Genomic DNA, 21597 nt, shown 5'->3' with positions numbered 1-21597 from the left:
AAATCGTATTTGACTTAGAGTCTACTACATTTGGTTCTGCACAGTATTGATCAGCATACTTGCTGGGTTAGCAACAAAACCTAGCATCATTATTCAGCACTATTTAAATGTAGCCAAAGGACCTCATTTTAGTTCTTTGCCTGTTTTCTTTTCTCTCCTGATGAATTGCACTGGGCTCCTTTTAAATTAGGCAGGACAGCAGGTGGGGCATTGGGGAACATCCTTCTGCATTTTTGAACTACATCTCTTGGATTACAGGTGCCTTATGAAAAGAAAATGAACAGTGAATATGATTCTTTCATTTTATCTGTTGAAAGTTGAATTTGCAGAATATAACTGTAAGATTTTCTCTCCATAGTTACAGCCTTCTATCTCACTCCAATCACTCCTGGTATTTATTTGATAGACTCAGCCTTTGAATGCTCTTGGTTTAAGATAAGATCTACTTTGTTCACCTGGAGTCTGATTGCCAACCATGCAAAAACAATTACTGTTAAGCTTATTCAAATCTTTCTTGTAAAACACTGTCTTCTCTAATATTTACCTCAATTAATTTAAAACTACCACTACTCTCTGCTTCTTCCAAAACCAAAATAACCGCAATTTAAGAATGTACTTCCAACAAAAGGTAACCTGCTGCCAATCTCTTTTGCAAAGGCTATTTTAGACTGAAAAAGATAAAAAAAAAAAATGTTCTATCTCAAGGCAAAGGTTTTTTTAAAACTTAAAATTTGAAGATACCTACTGATATTTTGGCTTTTGACCAAAATCAATCATCACAATTTTTTGTAACTTGCCATGGGTCTGTAAACTCAATTTTTAAAATCCCATATTTGTATTGAATACCTCTTGTGGGCTCCCCTCAGTTCACGTTTTATACCTGCCATTGCTGGGGCTACCTGCTTGGTGTAGGTGTAAGCAGAGGATTCCTCTTTTCAATCATACAAAGACCCTCAAGCCTCCCACCTAGGTGTTTTCCTGTGCCTGGGACTCACAGGAACATGCCTAGAGGTCACACACGTCCCATGTGGGAGTGGGATGGAATTAGCAATCCTTCACTTATGGGAAAGGAGCCCATAGTTTGATCCCTTCTGTGGACAATCCTATAATGCACACGGGAAGGTCTTGGCAGGATTGAGCTGGTGACCAACTTGATAGTGCACATTTGTTTTGCCTTTTCCCCTTTCTCTTTACCACTCCCCATTCCATCGTCTTGTTCCCTGGAAGGACTTCTTAAATAAACCATCAGTATGGAAGCCATTGTCTTAGATTCTACTTTTGTAGAAACCCAAACTAACAGAGTACCCTAATTTCATTTTAGAAGAGACAGCCTTAAATTCAAAATTATAAGACTGTGTTCCTTTTTGTCAACAAAGAGTTATCTAATCAGCATAAGGGAAGTCACTAAGGGAAACTTCTCGAACATATCAATTATAACAGTTTTAACAAAAGGTTCATTTTCAAAGAACTTTAATATCAGACAAGAAAGTTGCCATATCTAAGGAAATACACATCACGATTTAGAATTTTAGAATTTTGCTTTGAGAGTTTTATGGGATCTCCCAGGTCCCACCAGCCTGAGGGTTTTAAATCAAGGAGCACAGACCAAAGTAATGGCAATAAAACAACAAACACTCACTCAAGCACCCATCAGTGGACATGAGGGACTCTCAGCCTCCGCTAGGCATCATCCACTACGGACATATTCCTGAAGTGGCTTAAGAAGAAGCTCTGCAACAGTTGTCCACTGCTGTTAATCTAGATCTCTGCCCTAAACTGGTAAGGCCTCTTGTCATGACTATAATCTTCTTCTCAGTAGTGGCCAGTGTCACTGGAGCTATGGTTACTATACTAAGTCTCTCTAAGGTCAAGGCTAAACTGTGGATACTGCCTCTTCTACCCACGAGGGTCTCAAGCTCATATCCAGCCCATATGCCTGCTGCCCCAGGCTTCATATGGAGCAAAGACAGACAAGCTTGGGGCTAAGGTGCTGCTCAAAATTACACAAAGGCTGTTGTATGCAGGGCTCCCTCCCAGTAGCTTTTATGTGTATTTCTTTTTAATGAGTAGTATACCAAATACTGTTAGATCTGAGTAGGTGGTTCATGTATATTATATATTTTCTTATTAAATTTAGCACATGTTTAAAGAATTTAATATTTAATTATTTTAGAAAATATTAAAAGAAATAAAATACTTGATAAAATATTATAGGCATAATGTACAGTTTTTTTTTTTTCACTATTGGACCTCACAATTATACTTACCATGGCTACCATTAGAAAACTATCAATTGAGATGCATTGTACACCCTCAAAAATTTACTTTTCCAATTTTGTTCTTTATCCCACTTGCTTCTCATTTGTACTTTGGTGAAATGGAAAACCAGTTCACAGTAGCTTCTATAATAAGAACTCTCTATGATCCACAGTTTCTCTTCTTATTTTCCAAATACTTAACCATGTCCAAGCTCTCTAGATCTCAAAAAGTGATCATGGTATTCTAACAAGAATCTGGCCTGCCCCTTGGAGGAAAGTTCCTTTTATTTCATCTTCTCCTTTCTTATTTATCTTCCAATGCTGGCTGTATTTTCAAAGTTGCGTTGGTAGGTTGTTTTCTTATATTTATCTCAACATGAGTGTGGCCCTGGATTTAAGGCCATTGATCTTCTCTCTGATATGATTCATTTGTCGACTTTTACTAAGCTACCAAATAATAAATAACTCTTTTTTTATAGATATAAATAACCCTCATTAACCTTTTCCTTTCAGATTTTTTATCTAATCATAATGTTAAGTCTCCATTTACTTTCTTCTATTTTTTTCAACATCACCAACCTGTTAAGAAGAGCAGGCATTCTAAATTCTAGATTGTAATAGCAAAATTTGTTATTTGTATTTAGTCTTTTTTTAAACATATTAGTCATTTGTACCAAGTAACAACAGTTGTGTTATACTGTAATAAGGAAGGAATAAAAAAGTACATGTTTGTTCCCACAGAAGTGTTTGCTCGCCACTAAGGTCCTTGGGCTACTTTCACTGAGATGGAAGACAGCTACTAAGTTTCTGAAGTAAAACATCTGATTCAACAAGAGGCTTACCCAGAAGATGTTTACTTTCCACAGCATCTTAGGAAAAAGTTGGAAGACACACAAAATATCTGGACTGAAGAAAGGATCATGGAGCCATACTTGTAAAGAACTACTGTGTGTTTGTGTGCTTATGTGTGCATGCATGTGCAGTGTGCAACTCTATTTTCTGTTATATGAAAGATGAAGTGGAATCATTTTTTAAAAACACTTTTAAACAAATTACAACTGTGCAGTCAGAGAGGTATCACCAAATTTTATATGTAATCTTTGATGCTAAAGTATTAAATGACATCATCTGTATTGGATTAGAGCGAAGTTGCTCATACAGCAGAGGTTAAAGGAAGTGCATCTCCATGTGAAACAAACAACAGGCTTTGGTCTGATCAATTTGGGGAATAGGGAAACCGACCTGATGTGAAACAACAAAAAATTGAAATACCCCTTTTGAGCCTTGGCATAAGGCAGTACTTGAAGCAACAGTGCCAAAAATGATAACAAATCTGAACTTTATGTAAGTTCAGGGTACACGGTTGCCTGTACAATGACATCTACTCTACTGAAGTGGTACTTAATTTTTTTTTAACTTTTAACAGTACCATAGAACTTGAAAACATAATTTTTATGAAAACCCTAGGATTTACTCTATGTGATGATTGTGTGTGTGTGTGTGTGTGTGTGTGTCAAGAAATGGGTGTGGCAGACAGGAAAAGGGAATAGCTGGACAAACATTGTCAGTACTTTAAAACAATTTTTAAATAAAAAAGCACACACAAAACTGACTAGTGGTATGAACTTGAGTAAACTACTTAGGCTCTCTGCACTTCAGTTTTCCTATTTATAAAATAAAAATAACAATAAAAATGACATTTACTTCACAAGGTTGAGAAGGTGATGCCAGCCACTGCTAGCAAGACAGACATGGCTGTTGCCAACCTAACTGAACAGTGGGGGCCTTAAGAAGATGAATAAATTGCAGCCCTGTGGTGGGGGTAGGTTACAGAGGGGAAATACAAAGTCAAGAAAGTCTTCTCTCAGGATAATAAAATGGAGAAATAAACAAGGTAAATGCAAAGAACCATGCTACAATCAATTTCCAAAATACTGGAGTCTGATCCTCAGAATCTCAAAGAGGAAAAGAATTTTACTGATCTTCATCTTTTTTTAATTCTAGCAAATTACATATTTTTCAAAGTCAAATTACAGTTGACTGAGGTATGGTTTTCCTGGCTTCACCACTTACTAGCTAAACAATGCATACATTACTTAAACTTTCTGTGTCACTATTTTTTTTTCTCAAAGATAACGATAATAATTAAAACCTGTTGCCTAGGGTTGAATGAAATAATTTACGTAAAGTTACTTGCATGGTCACTGACACTTAGTAACTGCTCAGCAAATTTTAGCTGTAACGATTACCTTTCTATCTTGTCAATACCAAGACAGATTTTAATCCTGAAAATCTTTCCATTTACGTTGTCCTGAGATCCCCTCTCATAGCTCTTAGCTAAGAAATAGGCATTTTCCAAATTGACATGGAATTAACTCTAGACTCAACAAATGGCAGGAAAAGCTTATTTGTTTCACAGAAAAGAATGAATGGTGGGATTTTAAATTGTTAAGTGGATAATTAGAAAGTTTAATTGGCCAGAAATACTACTCGAGGCCCTATTATAACAACTCTACCTATTGTGCCATAATAGGAAACTCTTATTACTTGAAAATTACCACCTTAACTGCCCCACCTCGTTTGCACAGATTAGCCTCTCAGCAACATTTTACTATGTGATTACCACCCTTAGCCACCAATGATCAGTGATCAGATAAAGGCTACTTAGTCCATTCTGGGTCTATGAAATGCTCCCTCCCAGCAATTTGAATTAAATATATAAGTTCTGTTTTCTTTTCTTTTCTTCTTGGTGTCATAAATCACCCACATTCTTCTTTTTTATTCAATTTAATTAATTAACATATAATGTATTATTGGTTTCAGAGGTACAGGTCTGTGATTCGTCAGTCTTATATAATACCTAGTGCTCATTGTATCACATGCCCTCCTTAATGTCCATCACCCAGTTACCCCATCCTTCCACCCCCCTTCCCTCCAGCAAACCTCAGTTTGTTTCCTATGATTAAGAGTCTCTTATGGTTTGTCTCCCTCTCTGGTTCCGTCTCGTTTTTGTTTTATTTTGTTTTTTTTTCCTGTTTCTGCTTAAGTTGTTCTGTGTTATTTTCTGTAACTTCAATTAAAATATTCTAATTAACATCCATATATATTATACATTTTATTTCAAATTCAAATTCAACCCAAACCTAAGACTATGTCAACAAATAGACAGATAATTAAGGTTCTATTAATATTACCTTAAAAATATCAACATTTACACTATAATATAATTATCTAAACACAAAGCAGTGAATGATTAACAATAATTATCTTCATCTTTAGGATAGGAAAATAAAGACATCAAATTTCCTCGAAACCAGATATATGATTTTCCCATGAAACCTTTTCGGGTACTCACAATGTCTGGCAGTTCTAGGCATTATTGTCAGTTCACATCCTTGGAGAGTATAAGGCATTCATTTTTATTGGAAATCACACATATATAGTCCACATATATATTATAGGACAAAGCTCTTCAAAATAGGTGAGAACAAAGAAATCTGGTAGACATGCTTAGCAAAATGAGAATGACATTTATAAAAAAACTTGTTTAAAGTCTTGGGCAGAATAGATACATAATTCCAGGATAGCTAACGTTTTCTCAGACCCGACCTTTTGGTAAGATAGAGAACTACTATTATGATTGCTTAAAGGACTTACATTTAACTGAGGAGTGTTGCTAAAATGTTAAATCTTACAACTGACATACAAAAAAAGAGGAGGAAGCAAACTGTGGAAAGTGCTTCACTAGCTATAGTAGTTTTGATATTAATCTGATGGGAAAAAAAACATAGGAAATTAAATCAACCCTATAACATACACAAAATGGAGAATCAGAAATAACAAAGTAGAAGTAACTCAACTTACTTGATCTTACAAATTTGGTTTTCTTACAATGAAAGTACTTATATTTGTAAATTAATAAGAACAACTTTCATTGTAGATCATTATCAGCTAAGTACATTTAAAACTTACACCCAAATCTTGTCCATTTATTTTTAACATCTTTTTTTCTTTCACAGTTGGTTGAAGTTATTGAAATTCATTTTCACTAACCCAGAGGAGGACAATATTAATATTAATTTTCATTCTGAATACCATATAAAAAGAGATTTTTCTCATTATTAAAAAAGAAAAAACTGCTTAGCATATCTAAATGAAGAATATACAGTTTATAACAGAGTACAATAGCAATCATAGAAAGCTACAAAATGGTATTATTCTCTTAAGACTTCCATCAAATCAGCCATAGAAAGTGAAATATGAAATCTAAGCAAAAGTGTTCAGACAGCCATGCAAAGATGCATATTGTAAATACTTCTATTCAGTTTATTAGAGGCTTCCATGTTGTCTCTCTGTAATTTGTGGTTGTTTCATCAGCATAGACCATTGTCTTTAAGCTACAGCGCGCATCGCTTTTAAGAGTTAAACAGAACAGAGAGCATGAAAAAGCTATGAAAGCAAGCTGACTAATTTGTGATAATATCGAATTGAATAAAGGGCTGATTTCATCAAAAGCAGATGGAAGGATATTTCTGGTTTTTCAAATGTTAATGAATAAATACCATTTAATTTCATAAATTTTCAAAGTATTCTGAAGATAATTATTTCATAAAAATTTCTCATTTCCACTACATGCACACAGCTGCACTGAAGACCATGGAAGATGTGTGTGTGTGCAATTCTGGGCAGACGGTAATAAGTCATTATCATAATTCAGAGGTTACTTCTATATACTATGGAAGTTAATGCAGAAGGAGGCTCACTGAGGAGAGCATTTCTTTGAAATCCATGTCCATGGATACTGAACAAGATGAGAACGTATGCCGGTGAAACTTGGCCTGTTTTGCCCGAAGAAATCTGCCCCTCGGAAGAAACACCCCTAACTTTCCCTGTTTTAGGATCAACCAATTCATGTTATCTGATTTTGGGTTATGCATCCTGAGTCAGGACATCCTTCCCATGGGAACTGCTGGCTCCTAAACATAGAAACAACTTGAGAAAAGAGTATCAAGAGTATCAAGAGCATGTGAGAGCTTGTAAGAAGAAGCTGCAGAATGCACTTAACCTAATTGTTCAGATGCTGCATTTAACCTCAGCTAATGAAAAAGAAAGGGTCCCTCCTTTTTTGTCTCTTTCTCATTTAGTTCCCAGTTCTCTCCTTGGTCTTGCGTTATTTTTATTCTACTATGTGTATGTGAAGCCTTTCCTTTTGTATTCAATGTATATTGGATGACCAGCTACTTATACATTCATAGAATAAACAGAGCTGGAATGGACATTGAAAAATCAATCAGATGTGAGACCGAGCACCAAACAAGCCAAGTGACTTTTCCAATGTCACATGACTAATTTGTGATAGAGGCCAGATAAAAACACACATGTCTGAATTCTTTAGATTACATTTGTTCTTTTTTTTTTTTTAAAGATTTTATTTATTTATTTGACAGAGAGAGAGACAGTGAGAGAGGGAACACAAGCAGGGGGAGTGGGAAAGGGAGAAGCAGGCTTCCAGCTGAGCAGGGAGCCCAATGTGGGGCTCGATCCCAGGACCCTGAGATCATGACCTGAGCCGAAGGCAGTTGCTTAACCAACTGAGCCACCCAGGGGCCCCTAGATTACATTTGTTCTTATAGAGGGAGATCCAGGACTAATTGAATTAGAATATACTGGGGTGATACTAAAAATATGAATTCATAGGTCCCTTCTTATAACTAATGAATTGAAATCTCTGTGGTACAGCCTACAATTTGTACTATTAAAAAGATCCCAGTGATTTTCATGAATGTTAAAATTTTTGAGTAACTATGCTGCACCACAGTAACCCTCTTAGATTGCATGGAATACTATTGAATTTTGGGGAGGGGATCTTAGAATATCATAGTTCTAGTTTCTTTCAGTGCAGTTTGGCATGAACAGGTCTAAAGTAATAAAAAACGAGAGTAAATTCAAGGAACAGAAATGTAAGTAACAAAAGAAAACAGCAAATGTATCTAGAAGATATAAAATATGATAATGATAATGCCTTTGGTGGGGCATCAGAGGCACACATTTCAGAAAAAAAATGAATTACTTTATCAGAAGTATGGAGTTTCAACAAAAAAGAAGTATGGAGTTTCAATTAAGAGGATAGAGGATGTCACATGTAGAGAGAGAGCCAGTATTGATGATGTTTTGATAAAAATGATTTTGATATTATTTATCATGAAATGAAAGACATAGGAAGAAGGGGTTAGGACAGGACCAGAGGAATATGTCACAACGGTTGATTGTGACACTTGTTGAATCTAATCAGAAGGAGAGAGAGTTGGCTGTGATCATGTTGAGCTTCTCTTGGCAGTGGAGGACATTGGTGATTGAAATGCATTATCGTCATGGATCCTTCACAGATATACCACGACATCAGAAGCCCTTGTTAGCCTCTGGCATGGGTGCCTGTTGAGCTAAGAATTGTTAGTTACATCTTTATTATTTTTGTCCTTTTGTGTCAAAGTTTTAATACAAAATTTAGCTTTCAAGGCTCAAGCTTCAATTTAAACATCCTCAGGAACTGGATGGAGGTGCAGACCTCAATTCACCTCCCAGAAATAGGGAACCTCTATAGTCTCTTTTGTATTTGAGATATTAACAGAGCATCAACTGTGACCTTGTTAAAATTACAGAATCTCAGTCCCCCCTAGATCTTAAGGAGTCAAAAATCTGCATTTTTAACAACATTCTCAGGTGATTCATAAGTATGTTAAAATTTGAGAAGCTGTTAATCTGGGGTAGATGAAGATGGACCTTGACTCCAGTCTTGTCCTTTCCAGTTTACACTACTCAAGAGTCTGATTAATTTTTTTTTATTTTAAAACACCTTTTATGTCATCTCTTTATTTTTCTTAAAAGAGAACTTCAGAAGTGTTTTATTAATGTCTTTTATTTTTTAAGGAATTTGAAATCCTCACATTCTGACTTTATCTGACTTATTTTATATTCTCCTACTCATTTTCTCTTTACCAAAGCTTCAGTAAAATTACACTGATTGTTGTTGCTCAGATATATTGACACTTTCTGGTTTCCTTTGCCCTGCTCCTGATGCTGTTTAAGACTTAAATGCTCATGTTCCTTCTCTGCCCATATTACTGTAACTTGCAATATCTAATTTATCTGTCACATCCTCCATGACGTCTTCTTTACTTACTATTGCCATGTGCATCTTTTAATAACTTCACATCTTGTTCATACCTCTTCGATGATTTGTATCATGTGCTTTTTAATACATTTATTAATAACTGTACATTTAGGCGAGCCACATCACCTCACTGAACCTCTCTACTCATCTGGGAAAGAGAGATCCTCACATAACTATTTAGCATGCTTAACTGTGAAATAATTTATGGAAAATTTCTAAAAATATGAAGCATTATGCAAGTGTAAAATGCTCATAGTTTCTAGTCTCTTCTCTGAAACATAAGACCCTTGAAGACAATCCCAACCACCTGAATTAGTTCGCTTCAATGGTGTGGTTATAATTCCTATTCCATTTCTACTGAGATTTCCTCAGCATTGGAAGGCTTATTTGGCTCCAGGATTCTCAGCTTTTCAGCTGAGAAACCACTAGAAATAGTGGTTAGAAATGCAGACTCTTGATTCAGACTGCATTAGGTTGGAATCTCAGTCATACCACATACTAGCTGTGTCATCCTAGTAAAGAAGTTGATTCCTTCTGTGTCTCAAATTCTTTATCTTAAAAAGAGGGTTAATAATAGAACTCAACATATGACATTGTTGAGAGATTAAAAGTGTTAGCTCATGTAAACTGGATATAACAATGATAGTCACAGAGTAAGTTCAACTAATGTTAGCTTGATTATTCTGTGAAAAAGCTTTGCAATCTAGAAAGAACTGCACCAATTTTAGGAATTTTTATTATTGTTTAACCCAGAATAGATCTCTTTTATAGGTAAATGAAGAAATTCCGCTTGATTTATTTATGAGTTCAACTTCAAAGAAATTTAAAATTCCTTTCAACTAACAGATATCAGATAAATTTTGTGCATTTTTATATTATATCAACAAATAGAGTGAATCATTCTAATTTCAGGAAAGAAAAATGTTTTCAAGGGCCCTGAAAGTCAATTTGTCATATAATTATCAATTGGACGATGCTGTTATCAAAGTAGAGGCTGCTGGTGGCTTCTACTGATGAAAGTAGAGAATTGATTATGATTCTGGTTGATTTGTATATTCATAAGGGAGAGTGATGGAGAAAATATAAAATAAATCATTTTCTTTTCAAATTACATCAATATTTCCAAATAAATGTGGTTATTAGTATAAGATTATATTTAGTCTTTATAATAAGCTGGCACAGAAACATTAGAATCAGATATATTTGTCAAGAACTTGGAATTTATTCAAAAGCAAACATTATATTATACATAGCACTGTAGTTTTGATACATGCAGGCACTATCATCTTCCTATTTTAACCCATTGAGAGAAATAATTTGGAATATAATGAAAAAAAGAAATATAAGATGGGGTGTGACCTCTAAAGTTCAGGCAAATTAAGGTATATAACAAATGAAATTTTTGTCAGACTATTTACAAATGTTTACTAAAAAAAATTCTACCAGAAAAAGGTAGCTACTGTTTGAAATAAGATTTCTGAATTCTGAGAGGTGAGTCTTGAGAAAGGTGTGACTGTTTTGAGACAATGAAATGAAATCTCTAAGAAAAAACAAGTAGAGCCAGTGAGCAGTCCCCAAGCATAATTTTGTTCTGGAATAACTGGACCAAAGGCAGTGAGTATTCTAGCTTCCCAACTATGCGGCCAGCATTTGAAAGCTTTGCTGCCTTAGCAAAGCAGTGGTTTTGTTTCATTTTTTTGTTGTCTTTTTTCTTCCACATATTCTACTCAAGTACTGCTTTAAAAAATTTAAAAAAAAAGAAAAAGAAAAAGAAAAACCAGGCATTCAACTGCTATCTTCTGAGGAGGCTCATAGTGTAATAGATGAGAAAATCAAGAATAATTAAAGGAAGAAATAGTCCTGTACATCTCCCAGAACTCAAGGTTGATCTTTTCATAAATAACTCCCACCAGACTTACCAGAAATATTACATTTGCAGCATTGCGTGATAGCATTCAACTTTCACTTCTTAGTGACAAAAAATTTGAAGTAATTATCTTGGCTTGAGTTCTTGGTAAAGTATAGAGGCTTTCTGTGAAGTCAGAGTGCTGGAAATGCTTTTGTTAGCTCCCTTCAAGAATGATATTAGAGTTCAAGGAACAAACTTCCACTTAAGATGGAATTAAATAAAAAGCATTCACTGTAGGGGCGCCTGGGTGGCTCAGTTGTTAAGCATCTGCTTTAGGCTCAGGTCATGATCTCAGGGTCCTGGGATCGAGCCCCGCATTGGGCTCCCTGCTCTGCAGGAAGCCTGCTTCTCCCTCTCTCACTCCCCCTGCTTGTGTTCCCTCTCTCACCGACTCTCTCTCTCTCTGTCAAATACACAAATAAAATATTTTTAAAAAAAGCGTTCACTGTAGTCAACATAAAGCAACCACTAATAATTTTAGGGCTCGATTTCCTTAAAAGATGAAATAATTTTAGGTTAATATACAAAAGTTCTCCTCTAATGATTTCACTTGCAATTTCTCTATGGGGAAGCATTCATCAGCTCCTACTGGCTTCCCAACAGAGAAATGTGCTAGAAAAACAGAGAAGTGACATATTATGCCAAAGCAGGAGGAAGTATGCTTTAACAATAGGGAAAGGTAATGCATATCCTGGACCCCACCTATTTACTATTACAATCTTTTTAGTTCGAGTTTCTCAGAAAGCAGAGTGCATGTGAACACCAGCAGGTACAATATAAAGGCATACACCATGTTAATATACTATGTCATATAAATGCAAATATTTAAATTTTAATCCTTTTTATAAAAGGCAATATGGATATATTTTAATATAGCTTCAACTTCCTGGGCACATATAGCTCTTATTCATAAATATCCTTATTTATATTTTTCTCGTAAGGATAATAGCCAGTGTTATTTACAATATTTATAATGGTTTTTGAATTCTAAGATTGCTTTACGGATAGCAACTAAGGATTGCACTCAAGAGATCGGTATTTCAGCAAAAATATCTTGAGCTTTTGACTTTCAATCTACAAAATCTTTTCAGTGGACTCAAAGTGAAATATTGCCTTTGCACTGGTATGGAAGCAACCATCAGCAAACACCTCCAGACTGCATAGCTTTTGATTGTTTCCTGTGTGTTTGAAAGTGTGATTGAGAATTCCTTATGCACACCCCCTTTTTCCCTTCTTTGCTCTGTCTTTTCCTTTGCTCTTCCCTGACTCATCTTAAAGGTATGGACTATAAGATATCCTAGATTGTTTCAATGGAAGTTTACACTATATGTTTGTCTTACATTTTGCCTGGAAATATACCTGGACCTGCTAAAATGACACATCCCACTCACCCAGCCACATGCCTTACCTATGCAGACAGCTTTCAATTTAGTCACTGTATGCCTGAGAAGAAAGACCAAGACAACATTAAGAGCAATGATCCTTTTGAGAGAGAGGGAAAAAAAATAAAAGTCAGGGTTGAACAAAGACATTTCAAGCTTTTAAAAGAAAGAAGAAAAAGAAGGCTAAATAAATACAGGAGCTCGAGGAATAATAGAAAATCCAGGATTTTGAGTATTGTGAAGTTGAGTGTCTGAGAAGAGTGAGCTCAAAATGTTTGTTTATTCAGCAAGAGGCTGGAGGACAGGAAGTGGGTTTACTCCACGGCCTATTTGTTGGTTGAAGAATGGATGAACAAATGAATGAATATATTATTTCAGTCTGGATGGAACAAGAGGAAAGTATCATTCTTAAATGCTAATTCAGGTGAATACTATTGTTATTGCTACCAATTACGGTAACAATGATACACTAGCATCTTGATGAGGAAGATGAGGAAGCTAATTGTGGCAGTACCTGAGTAACTTACTCAAATCTTCATCTTGTTGGTTATAAAGCCCCAGACTCATTTAGACAGTTTCTATTTCAAGCCAGCATGGTTTGTCCCATGGACATCATCTGCCACCATGGTTGAATGAGAGAAGCAGCTGCCGCTATCCACACTTCATACTATATTGTATTGCAATGGGGATGAGTTAAATAACCAGTGTCACTCTTGGTACCTGGATTCACACTTCTATCGGTGCTCATGGGCAGATATTGCTAACACAAAAAGATAAAAGGAGACCCTCCAGGACCCTTCTCCACATTGTGAGGGATCAAACAGCACATTAACAGAGTTCTGCAATGGTCTTTCTTGCTTATGCCCCCTGCTGTTTGTCATGGGATGGTGGTTATTACACTGATGTGAGAAGAGACATGAATTCGGAGGGGACTAAGATTTGGTTCAGTTTTATAAAATAGCTAAGAGTTCAGGCTCTGGAGGCAAAATGCCTTGGTTCAAATCATGGTTCTACTTCCCATTTGCTATAGGACCTTGAGCAACTTATTTAAGCTTTCAAGCCTACATTTCATCTTCTCTAAGATGGGAACAATACTGCCTACCTCCTGGGGTTGTTGGGAGAGTTAAACAAAATAATCTAAGGCAAGGAAAAAATGAAAAGCATTAGCTGTGATAGTTATTACATTTGGATAATGTTTTTTAACTTATGTAAGTTTTGCTCTAAATTTGTCCATCTTAGCTAGGTTTGAGATCTCCACGACCTGTTGTAATGAGGCTAAGAGTCACATGAGGTCACTACAATCTCTTAAGATTTTGCAACAAATCATATCGGTCTACCTTCTTTGGGTTAGCCATAATCCCAGAGGCTTCAGGGTGGTGGGGAAGTTCTGTTATCAGTTTTAACTAGTCATACTTTTACATTCCATTCCACTTGCCCTTTGGTTGCTCTGCCATTTAAAAACAAAACAAAACAAAATCTAGACACTAGAATCAGTTGGCTATATCCTCCACAATTCCCTTTATTTTTCCCTATGAACTCTTTTTCTAACATTTCTGACACCTAGGGATTCAATTATGGGTTGTTTCTGTTTTAAGTTATATCTACATTCCATGTTTGATATTGTAATGTATCAAACAGCCTGCTAAGCTTAAGTTAAACACTATAGACACCCTTAATATTCTTACATAATTTTCCTTGTGAAATTTAAGTGAGGGTAACCCAGAGTCAAAAGCTCTGGGTCTGTGTATGTGTATACTCCTCAAGTAATTAATAAAAGATGAAACAAAAATGAAATATGGCATGTCACAATAAACTGCCTTTGAGTAACCTATGTTACTTTAACTCTTTGAGCCTTCTTATACCTAAAATGAAGTTGTTGGACTACACGATTTCTATGTTAAGTTTTACATTTTAGACACTAAACATGTCATATTATTTTATCACCATACTTCCATTGTTTAAACCATATATTTTACTTCATGCCCTTAGAAGGATCCCCAGCTATTTATTGAATACCTACTATGTGCTAGGCAGTGTGCCAAACAATTTTACCAACATTACTTACTAACTATTCATATCTCAGTGAAGTACATCATCTGTGTCTCATAAATGAAAAAATGAGTCTCAAAGACCCTGAATCCCTTGCCAAGGTCACAAACTTAAGAGGCATCACATATCAGTTTGTCTGACTCCACACCAGTGCTCTACCAATGTCCTGATAGACAGAATCCAAATCAAGTAAAACAGAGTAAACTGGCATTCTTAACAAGAAAATGTCCCTATCCCTGTTCAGTTATTCTAATACATTTCTGGAATAAGCTAGGATATCTTTCTGAAACCCTATCTCAGAAACCAGATATTAGTAGGCTATCATATACTAATATAATAATATATATGGTCATATATTAATATAATATTATGTGTAATATGTTAGAAGACTATTGGACAAAGTAAGCTTTCATGAAATTCCTTTAATATAATATTCCTTAATCCCCTCAAGCAACAGAGTCTCGTAGAACTGTGGTAACTTCAAGTACGTCCCGTAATACTCTAGCTATAAGGAGTCTCTAATAACTGAACTCCTAGAGAAAGATAATCAAAATGTGTTCATTCATCCAGTCAGACACTGGATCTATAATCAATTCAAACACAGTCCTCAACTCGAAGGAAGAGCAGGTTTGTATGAAGTAGGAATGGGAGAGCAATTCACGCGGTCTATCAAGTGAGAGCAGCTTCAGAGAGCAGTAAATCAGCCACCATCACCAACAAAAGGCTAAGCTGGGAATTGTAAAAGATCAAAATCAAATATAAATTTTCACCAGATTATAGATGACCTTGAATGCCAGCCTGAGGATTTTGACCAATTTCCGTGAAAAGATGAATGTGCAAATCACCCTTAGTGTTATTTCTAAATTCAATTCAAAATGAGAAAAATCAATGATGATTAGCATAATCAAGCATCAGTCCTCTAGTGCTATTTTTGAAAGAAGTTAGATAATTCTTCTACTTTGTCAATTTCTACTTTTGAAAATGAAATTTGCCATCTTCTCTCCCTTCACATACTCAGCATGATTAGGCGGTCTTTTGATTTACCCTAGATAATTAGATCCGACATAGATTGAGAACTAAGTCAGCAGCATTCTAATACTTTCTCTGTCACTGCCCCCTATGGCTCTTTTGCAAATGCTCCAGCCTCCTGGTGTCATCTCTACAGGAACACTTTCCATGGGGATCTATATTGTGACATTGGTGATAAGGGAGAGCAAATGTTGTCATTCATATAGAAAGTTTTTATTGGAGATGGGGGGATTTGAGGCTTTCATTAGTCAGAATCCAAAGCTGATTGTGGAGCTTTGCATTTTAAAAGAATGCAGGACACTAAGCAATACCTAGCAGAGCTGATATGACAAATAATAAAAATTGAAACTCCAGCAACACACCCTTTATCCATACCTTTATATTCCCAGGTCATCCTTGTACTATGAGACCCTTCCATCTCTTTGATTTTATAGTTAATTTATAGGCTCAGCGCTATAAATTATGAGCTCTCAATCTGGAAAAGAGCAAAGAAAACCAACAAATTCTTAGGAGTTTTCCTCATTGTAGAGAGTAAGGGAGATTCATTTTTTTTTCTATGTAAGTTTATTTTTGATAACTCTAAAACCATCTGACTTTCTACTAAGAAGAAGAAACTCTCTCTGTTTCCACTTCCACCTGGCAAAAAGTGGAATACCACTAGCACACATTTGGAGAACAATGTGCCTCCTCTATGTGAATGAACAATTTAAAGTAACTTAATGGGGTTGGGAGGGCTTTCCTAACAAATATAAACTTCCTGGATCATACTCTATGATATAAGGGAGTTGGTCTACCTTACATATTTTAGTTCAGCTTATTTGTTATTTATTTGTTCATCATTCATTCATTTAGTGTGAATTTTGGATTGTATGAACCCATATTGAAATTATAGCTTTGTCACTTAGAAAAAATGAATTTATTGGCTTAATCAACACAACAATTACAAGAGATATGCCTGAGAAATATTCAATAGTTTCTCTTATAAGTTCCTCTAAACTGGATGCATTGGGGAACAACTGAACAAGTTGAAACAAGTTGAAAATATAAAATTATAATACAATGAGGTAAGTACTTTAAATGTAATGGGAGAGCATAAGGTGGATACCTAACCAAACTAGGGCAAAAAGATATCTTGGGCTGTAAATTCTGACATAAATCCTTAAGGATAAGAAGTAATTAGTTAGGTGAGGGGGACAAAGAGAAGGGGTGTTGGAAAGAGAAAGTGTATCCAATCCAAACCAAGAGAACAGGGATGCTACCGTCCAGAGGAGAGAGAGGAAAGATGGCACACGAGGCACTAAAATAGCTGCATCTGGCAGAAACTTAGAATGCAAGTGGGCATGCCAAGGTACTCCCAGCACCTGTTTTCAGAACAACATTAAAGCTTTTAATTTTCACAGGATTAATAAGGACAGAGTGCTCTCACAGAAAGGGCTTGTATATCATTGTTCACAGTAGCCTTTTGAGATCCTTTGTATTTCTCTGGTATCTGTTGTAATGTCTTTTCTCTCATTTATAATTTCATTTGAGTCATCCCTCTTTTTTAATTTGTAGTCTAGCTAAAGATTTGTGAATTTTGTTCATATTAAAAAAAAAAAACCCAACTCAGTTTCACTGATTTTTTTCCCATTGTCTTTCTGGTCTCTATTTCATTTATTTCTGCTTTAATCTTTATTGTTTCCTTCTTTCTGCTAACATTGGATTTAGTGGGGTTTTTTTCCCCCTAATTTCTTGAAGTGTGAAGTTAGATTGTATATTTGGGATCTTTCCTTTTTCTTAAGGTAGGCATTTATCATTATAAACCTTTTAGAACAACTTTTGCCACACACCATAAGTTTTGTATGTTGTGTTTTGTTTTTATTTCTCTTAAGATACTTTCTGATTTCTCTTTTGATTTCTTCTTTGACCCACTAATTGTTCAGGAGTGTGTTGTCTAAGTTTCTAAGTATTAGTGAATTTTATAGTTTACTTCTGTCATTTATTTTTACTCATGCCATTAGAGTCTGAAAAAATACTTGATATGATTTCAATCTTAAATTTGTTAAGACTTTTTTTGTGGCCCAATATATAATCTACCCTAGAGAAAGTTCCATGTGTTCTTGAGAAGAATGTGTATTCTGCTGCTGTGGGATGGGATTTCCTCTGTCTGCTGGGTCAAAGAAGCTACTATGAACAATTAATAATGGGATAATCTAGAAGTAATAAATTCTTAGAAATACACAACCTCCGAAGATTAGATTTGAAGAAATAAAAAATCTGAACAAACCAATAATAACTAAGAAGATTAAATCTGTAATCAAAAGCTCCCAACAAAGAAAGTCCAGGATCAGGATCAGATAACTGAACTGGTGAATTCTGCCAAACATTTAAAGAAGAATTAATGCCAGTCCTTTTCGAATTCCTTAAAAAAAAAAAAAATTGAAGAAGGAACACTCCCAAACTCATTTTAAACTCTTCTTTTTTTTAAGATTTTATTTATTTATTTGACAGAGAGAGACACAGCGAGAGAGGGAACACAAGCAGGGGGAGTGAGAGAGGGAGAAGCAGGCTTCCCGCTGAGTGGGGAGCCCCATGTGGGGCTTGATCCCAGGACCCTGAGATCATGACCTGAGCTGAAGGCAAACACTTAATGACTGAGCCACCCAGGAGCCCCTCCCAAACTCATTTTAGCAGGTTAGAATTACTTTGCTATCAAAGTCAGATAAGAACATTGCAATAAAGGAAAACAATAGGCCAATATCCCTATGAATATAAATGCAAAAATTCTTAACAAAATACTACCAAACTGAATTCAATACCACATTAAAAAATAATATACCACAACAAAGTGGGGTTTATCCCTGTGATTCAGGGATGGTTCAACATATTTAAGTTGATAAATGTGATATACCACATTAACAGAATAAAGAATTTTAAAATGATCATTTCAATAAATGCAGAAAAAGTTTGCATTCAATATCCTTTCGTGATAAAATCTCTCACCAGACTGGATATAGAAGGAACACGAACATACCTCAACATAATAAGAACCATATATGATAAGCCCACAGCTAACATTATACTTAAATGGTGAAAGGCTGAGAGCTTTTCCACTAAGATTAGGAACAGGATAAGGGTGTCCACTTTCACCACTCCTGTTCAACACAGTACTGGAAGCCTCAGCCAAAGCAATTAAGCAAGATAAAAGAAATAAAAGGCATTCCAATCAGAAAGGAAGAAGTGACATTTTCTCTGCATATAACATGATTTTATATATATATATATATATATATATATATATATATATATATATATATAATTCTAGAGACTCCACCAAAAAACAATGTTAGAGCTAATAAAAAAAATTCTAGGGGTGCCTGGGTGGCACAGTTGGTTAAACATCTGACTCTTGGTTTTGGCTCAGGTCGTGATCTCAGGTTGTAGGATTGAGCCCTGGGTCTGGTTCTGGGCTCAGCGGGGAGTCTGCTTGAAATTCTCTCTCTCCCTCTCCCTCTGCCCCTCCCCACTGTGAGCTCTCCCTCTCTCTCTCTCTTAAATAAATACATATTTTTTTTAAGTTCTATAAAGTTTCAGGATACAAAATTACCATACTTTACATATGATAAATTTGCACTTTTTACCCAGAGGGAAAACAACAACCACAAAGTTTTTCTTATTTAAGGGAAATGATTTTGACTATTATAATTTACAGAATCTAACAAAAGTTAGATCTTTATTTTAGGTCAAATTTTTTTGACTACCCCAAGAAGGGACTTAACAGCTTTAGGCATTTATGATATTTCAATCTCCTAGGAATCACTAAACTTATAGTTAGACAAAACTTATTTGTTCGTTTGTTGCTCTTCCTTTCATGAATTAATAGACTGTGAAGTTTTCATTCTTTTTTTTTAATTTTAAAATATTGTGGCTATCTGGTCATCTACTATTTTGAGAATTACTACTTCTGCACCATTTCTCATTCCTTTTTACTACTTTTATTGTGGTAAAATATATGTAACATTTAATTTACCATTTTGACTATTTTAAAGTGTACAAGTCAGTGATATTAATTGCATTCATAATATTATACAGACATTATCACCATCATTTCAAAATTTTCATCATTCCAAACAAACTCTTCAGTCATTAAGCAATAAATCCCCATATGCCCCCCTCTTTGGCTTCTGGTAACCTCTAATCTACTTTCTAACTATAAATTTGCTATACTATTTGATAATATCCTGTCATATTTGACAAAATATGAGCAAGAAAAGAAAAAATAGATACATTGAACTTCATTAAAATAAAAAAATACGTTTTGTGCATCAAAGGGCACTATCAACAGATTGAAAAGACAGCCTACAGAATGAGAGAAAATATTTGGAAATCATATACCTATTAAGGGTTTAATATCTAAAGTGTATAAAGAATTTCTACAACTCAACAACAAAAACACAAATCATCCAATTAAAAAATGGGCAATGGACTTAAACAGATATTTCTCCAAACTACACAAATGGTGAATAAAGACATCAAAAGAAACTCAACAGCTTCAGTCATTAGGGAAGTCAAAACAATGAGACACCACTATACCTATAATCAACAAAAACTAAAAATAACAAGTGTTGGTGAGGATATGGAGAAATTGGAACCTTAGTACATTACTGATAGAAATGTAAAAATGTTACAGTGACTATGGAAAACAGCTTGGTGGTTCCTCAAAAAGCTAAACATAGAAGTACCATATGACTCAGCAATCCTACCCTAATATATATCCAAAAAAACTAAAACCAGGCCTCAGATAGATTGCTTGTATGCCAGTGTTCACTGAAGCATTATTGACAGTAGCCAAAAGAGAGAACAACACAACTGTCCATCAACAGTTGAATGGATCATCAAAATGTGGTATACACATACAATGAAATATTATTCAGCCATAAAAAGAAATAAATCTCTGATAGATACAACATGGATAAACCTCAGAAATATTATGCTATTGAAATAAGCCAGATACAAAAGGACAAATATTCTATAATTTCTGCACCATTTTCACTCATCTTCAGCACCGTAGACATTGTTTCAGTGAGTCTGTCTTCAGCCACATTTGTCTCGGAGAGTCTGGCATTATAAGGGTTTATCTTTTAAATTTGTCAGGATTGTGCATGGATCAGCTTTATACTATTCCCATTTTATCCTCATGACACAAAACAGCATTCCTAACAAGAATACTAGATTTTGAATGAGAATATTTATTAAAACTTACAACTGTTAAAACAAAACACACAAACATACACGTGTCTTAGTCTATTTCAGGCTGCTATAACAAAAATACCGTTGGCCGGGTGGCTTAACAATAAACTTTTATCTCTCACCGTTCTGCAGGCTGAAAAGTGCCAAGGTGCCGGCAGATTCAGTGTCTGATGAGAGCCCACTTACTGCTTCATAGAAGGCCATGTTCGTGGTGTGTTCTCACATGACAGAGAGGTGAGAGCGCTCACTAGGGTCTCTTTTATAAGGGCACTGATCTTACTTATGAGGGTTTCATCCTCCTGACTAATCACCTCCTAAAGGTCCCTTCTAATACTATCACGCTGGGGTTAGGATTTCAACATATGAATTTTGGAAAGAACACAAACATTCAGTCCATTGCAACATGTATATTGAAGTACTACATATACCAGACTCTAACAAAATGGAGTTTCTGTGATGATAGTTAATTTTGAGCAAAAGGTAGGGACCACTCTTGGTGGTAGTAATTTATAAAAGGCATTATTGCAAGTGGAACTAAAAAGGTGGAAAACTAGCCAAATTACCTAAGTG

Source organism: Zalophus californianus, chromosome 3 (genome assembly GCF_009762305.2).
Source record: "Zalophus californianus isolate mZalCal1 chromosome 3, mZalCal1.pri.v2, whole genome shotgun sequence".
Classification (NCBI taxonomy): domain Eukaryota; kingdom Metazoa; phylum Chordata; class Mammalia; order Carnivora; family Otariidae; genus Zalophus; species Zalophus californianus.
This window is presented reverse-complemented; position numbering follows the sequence as displayed.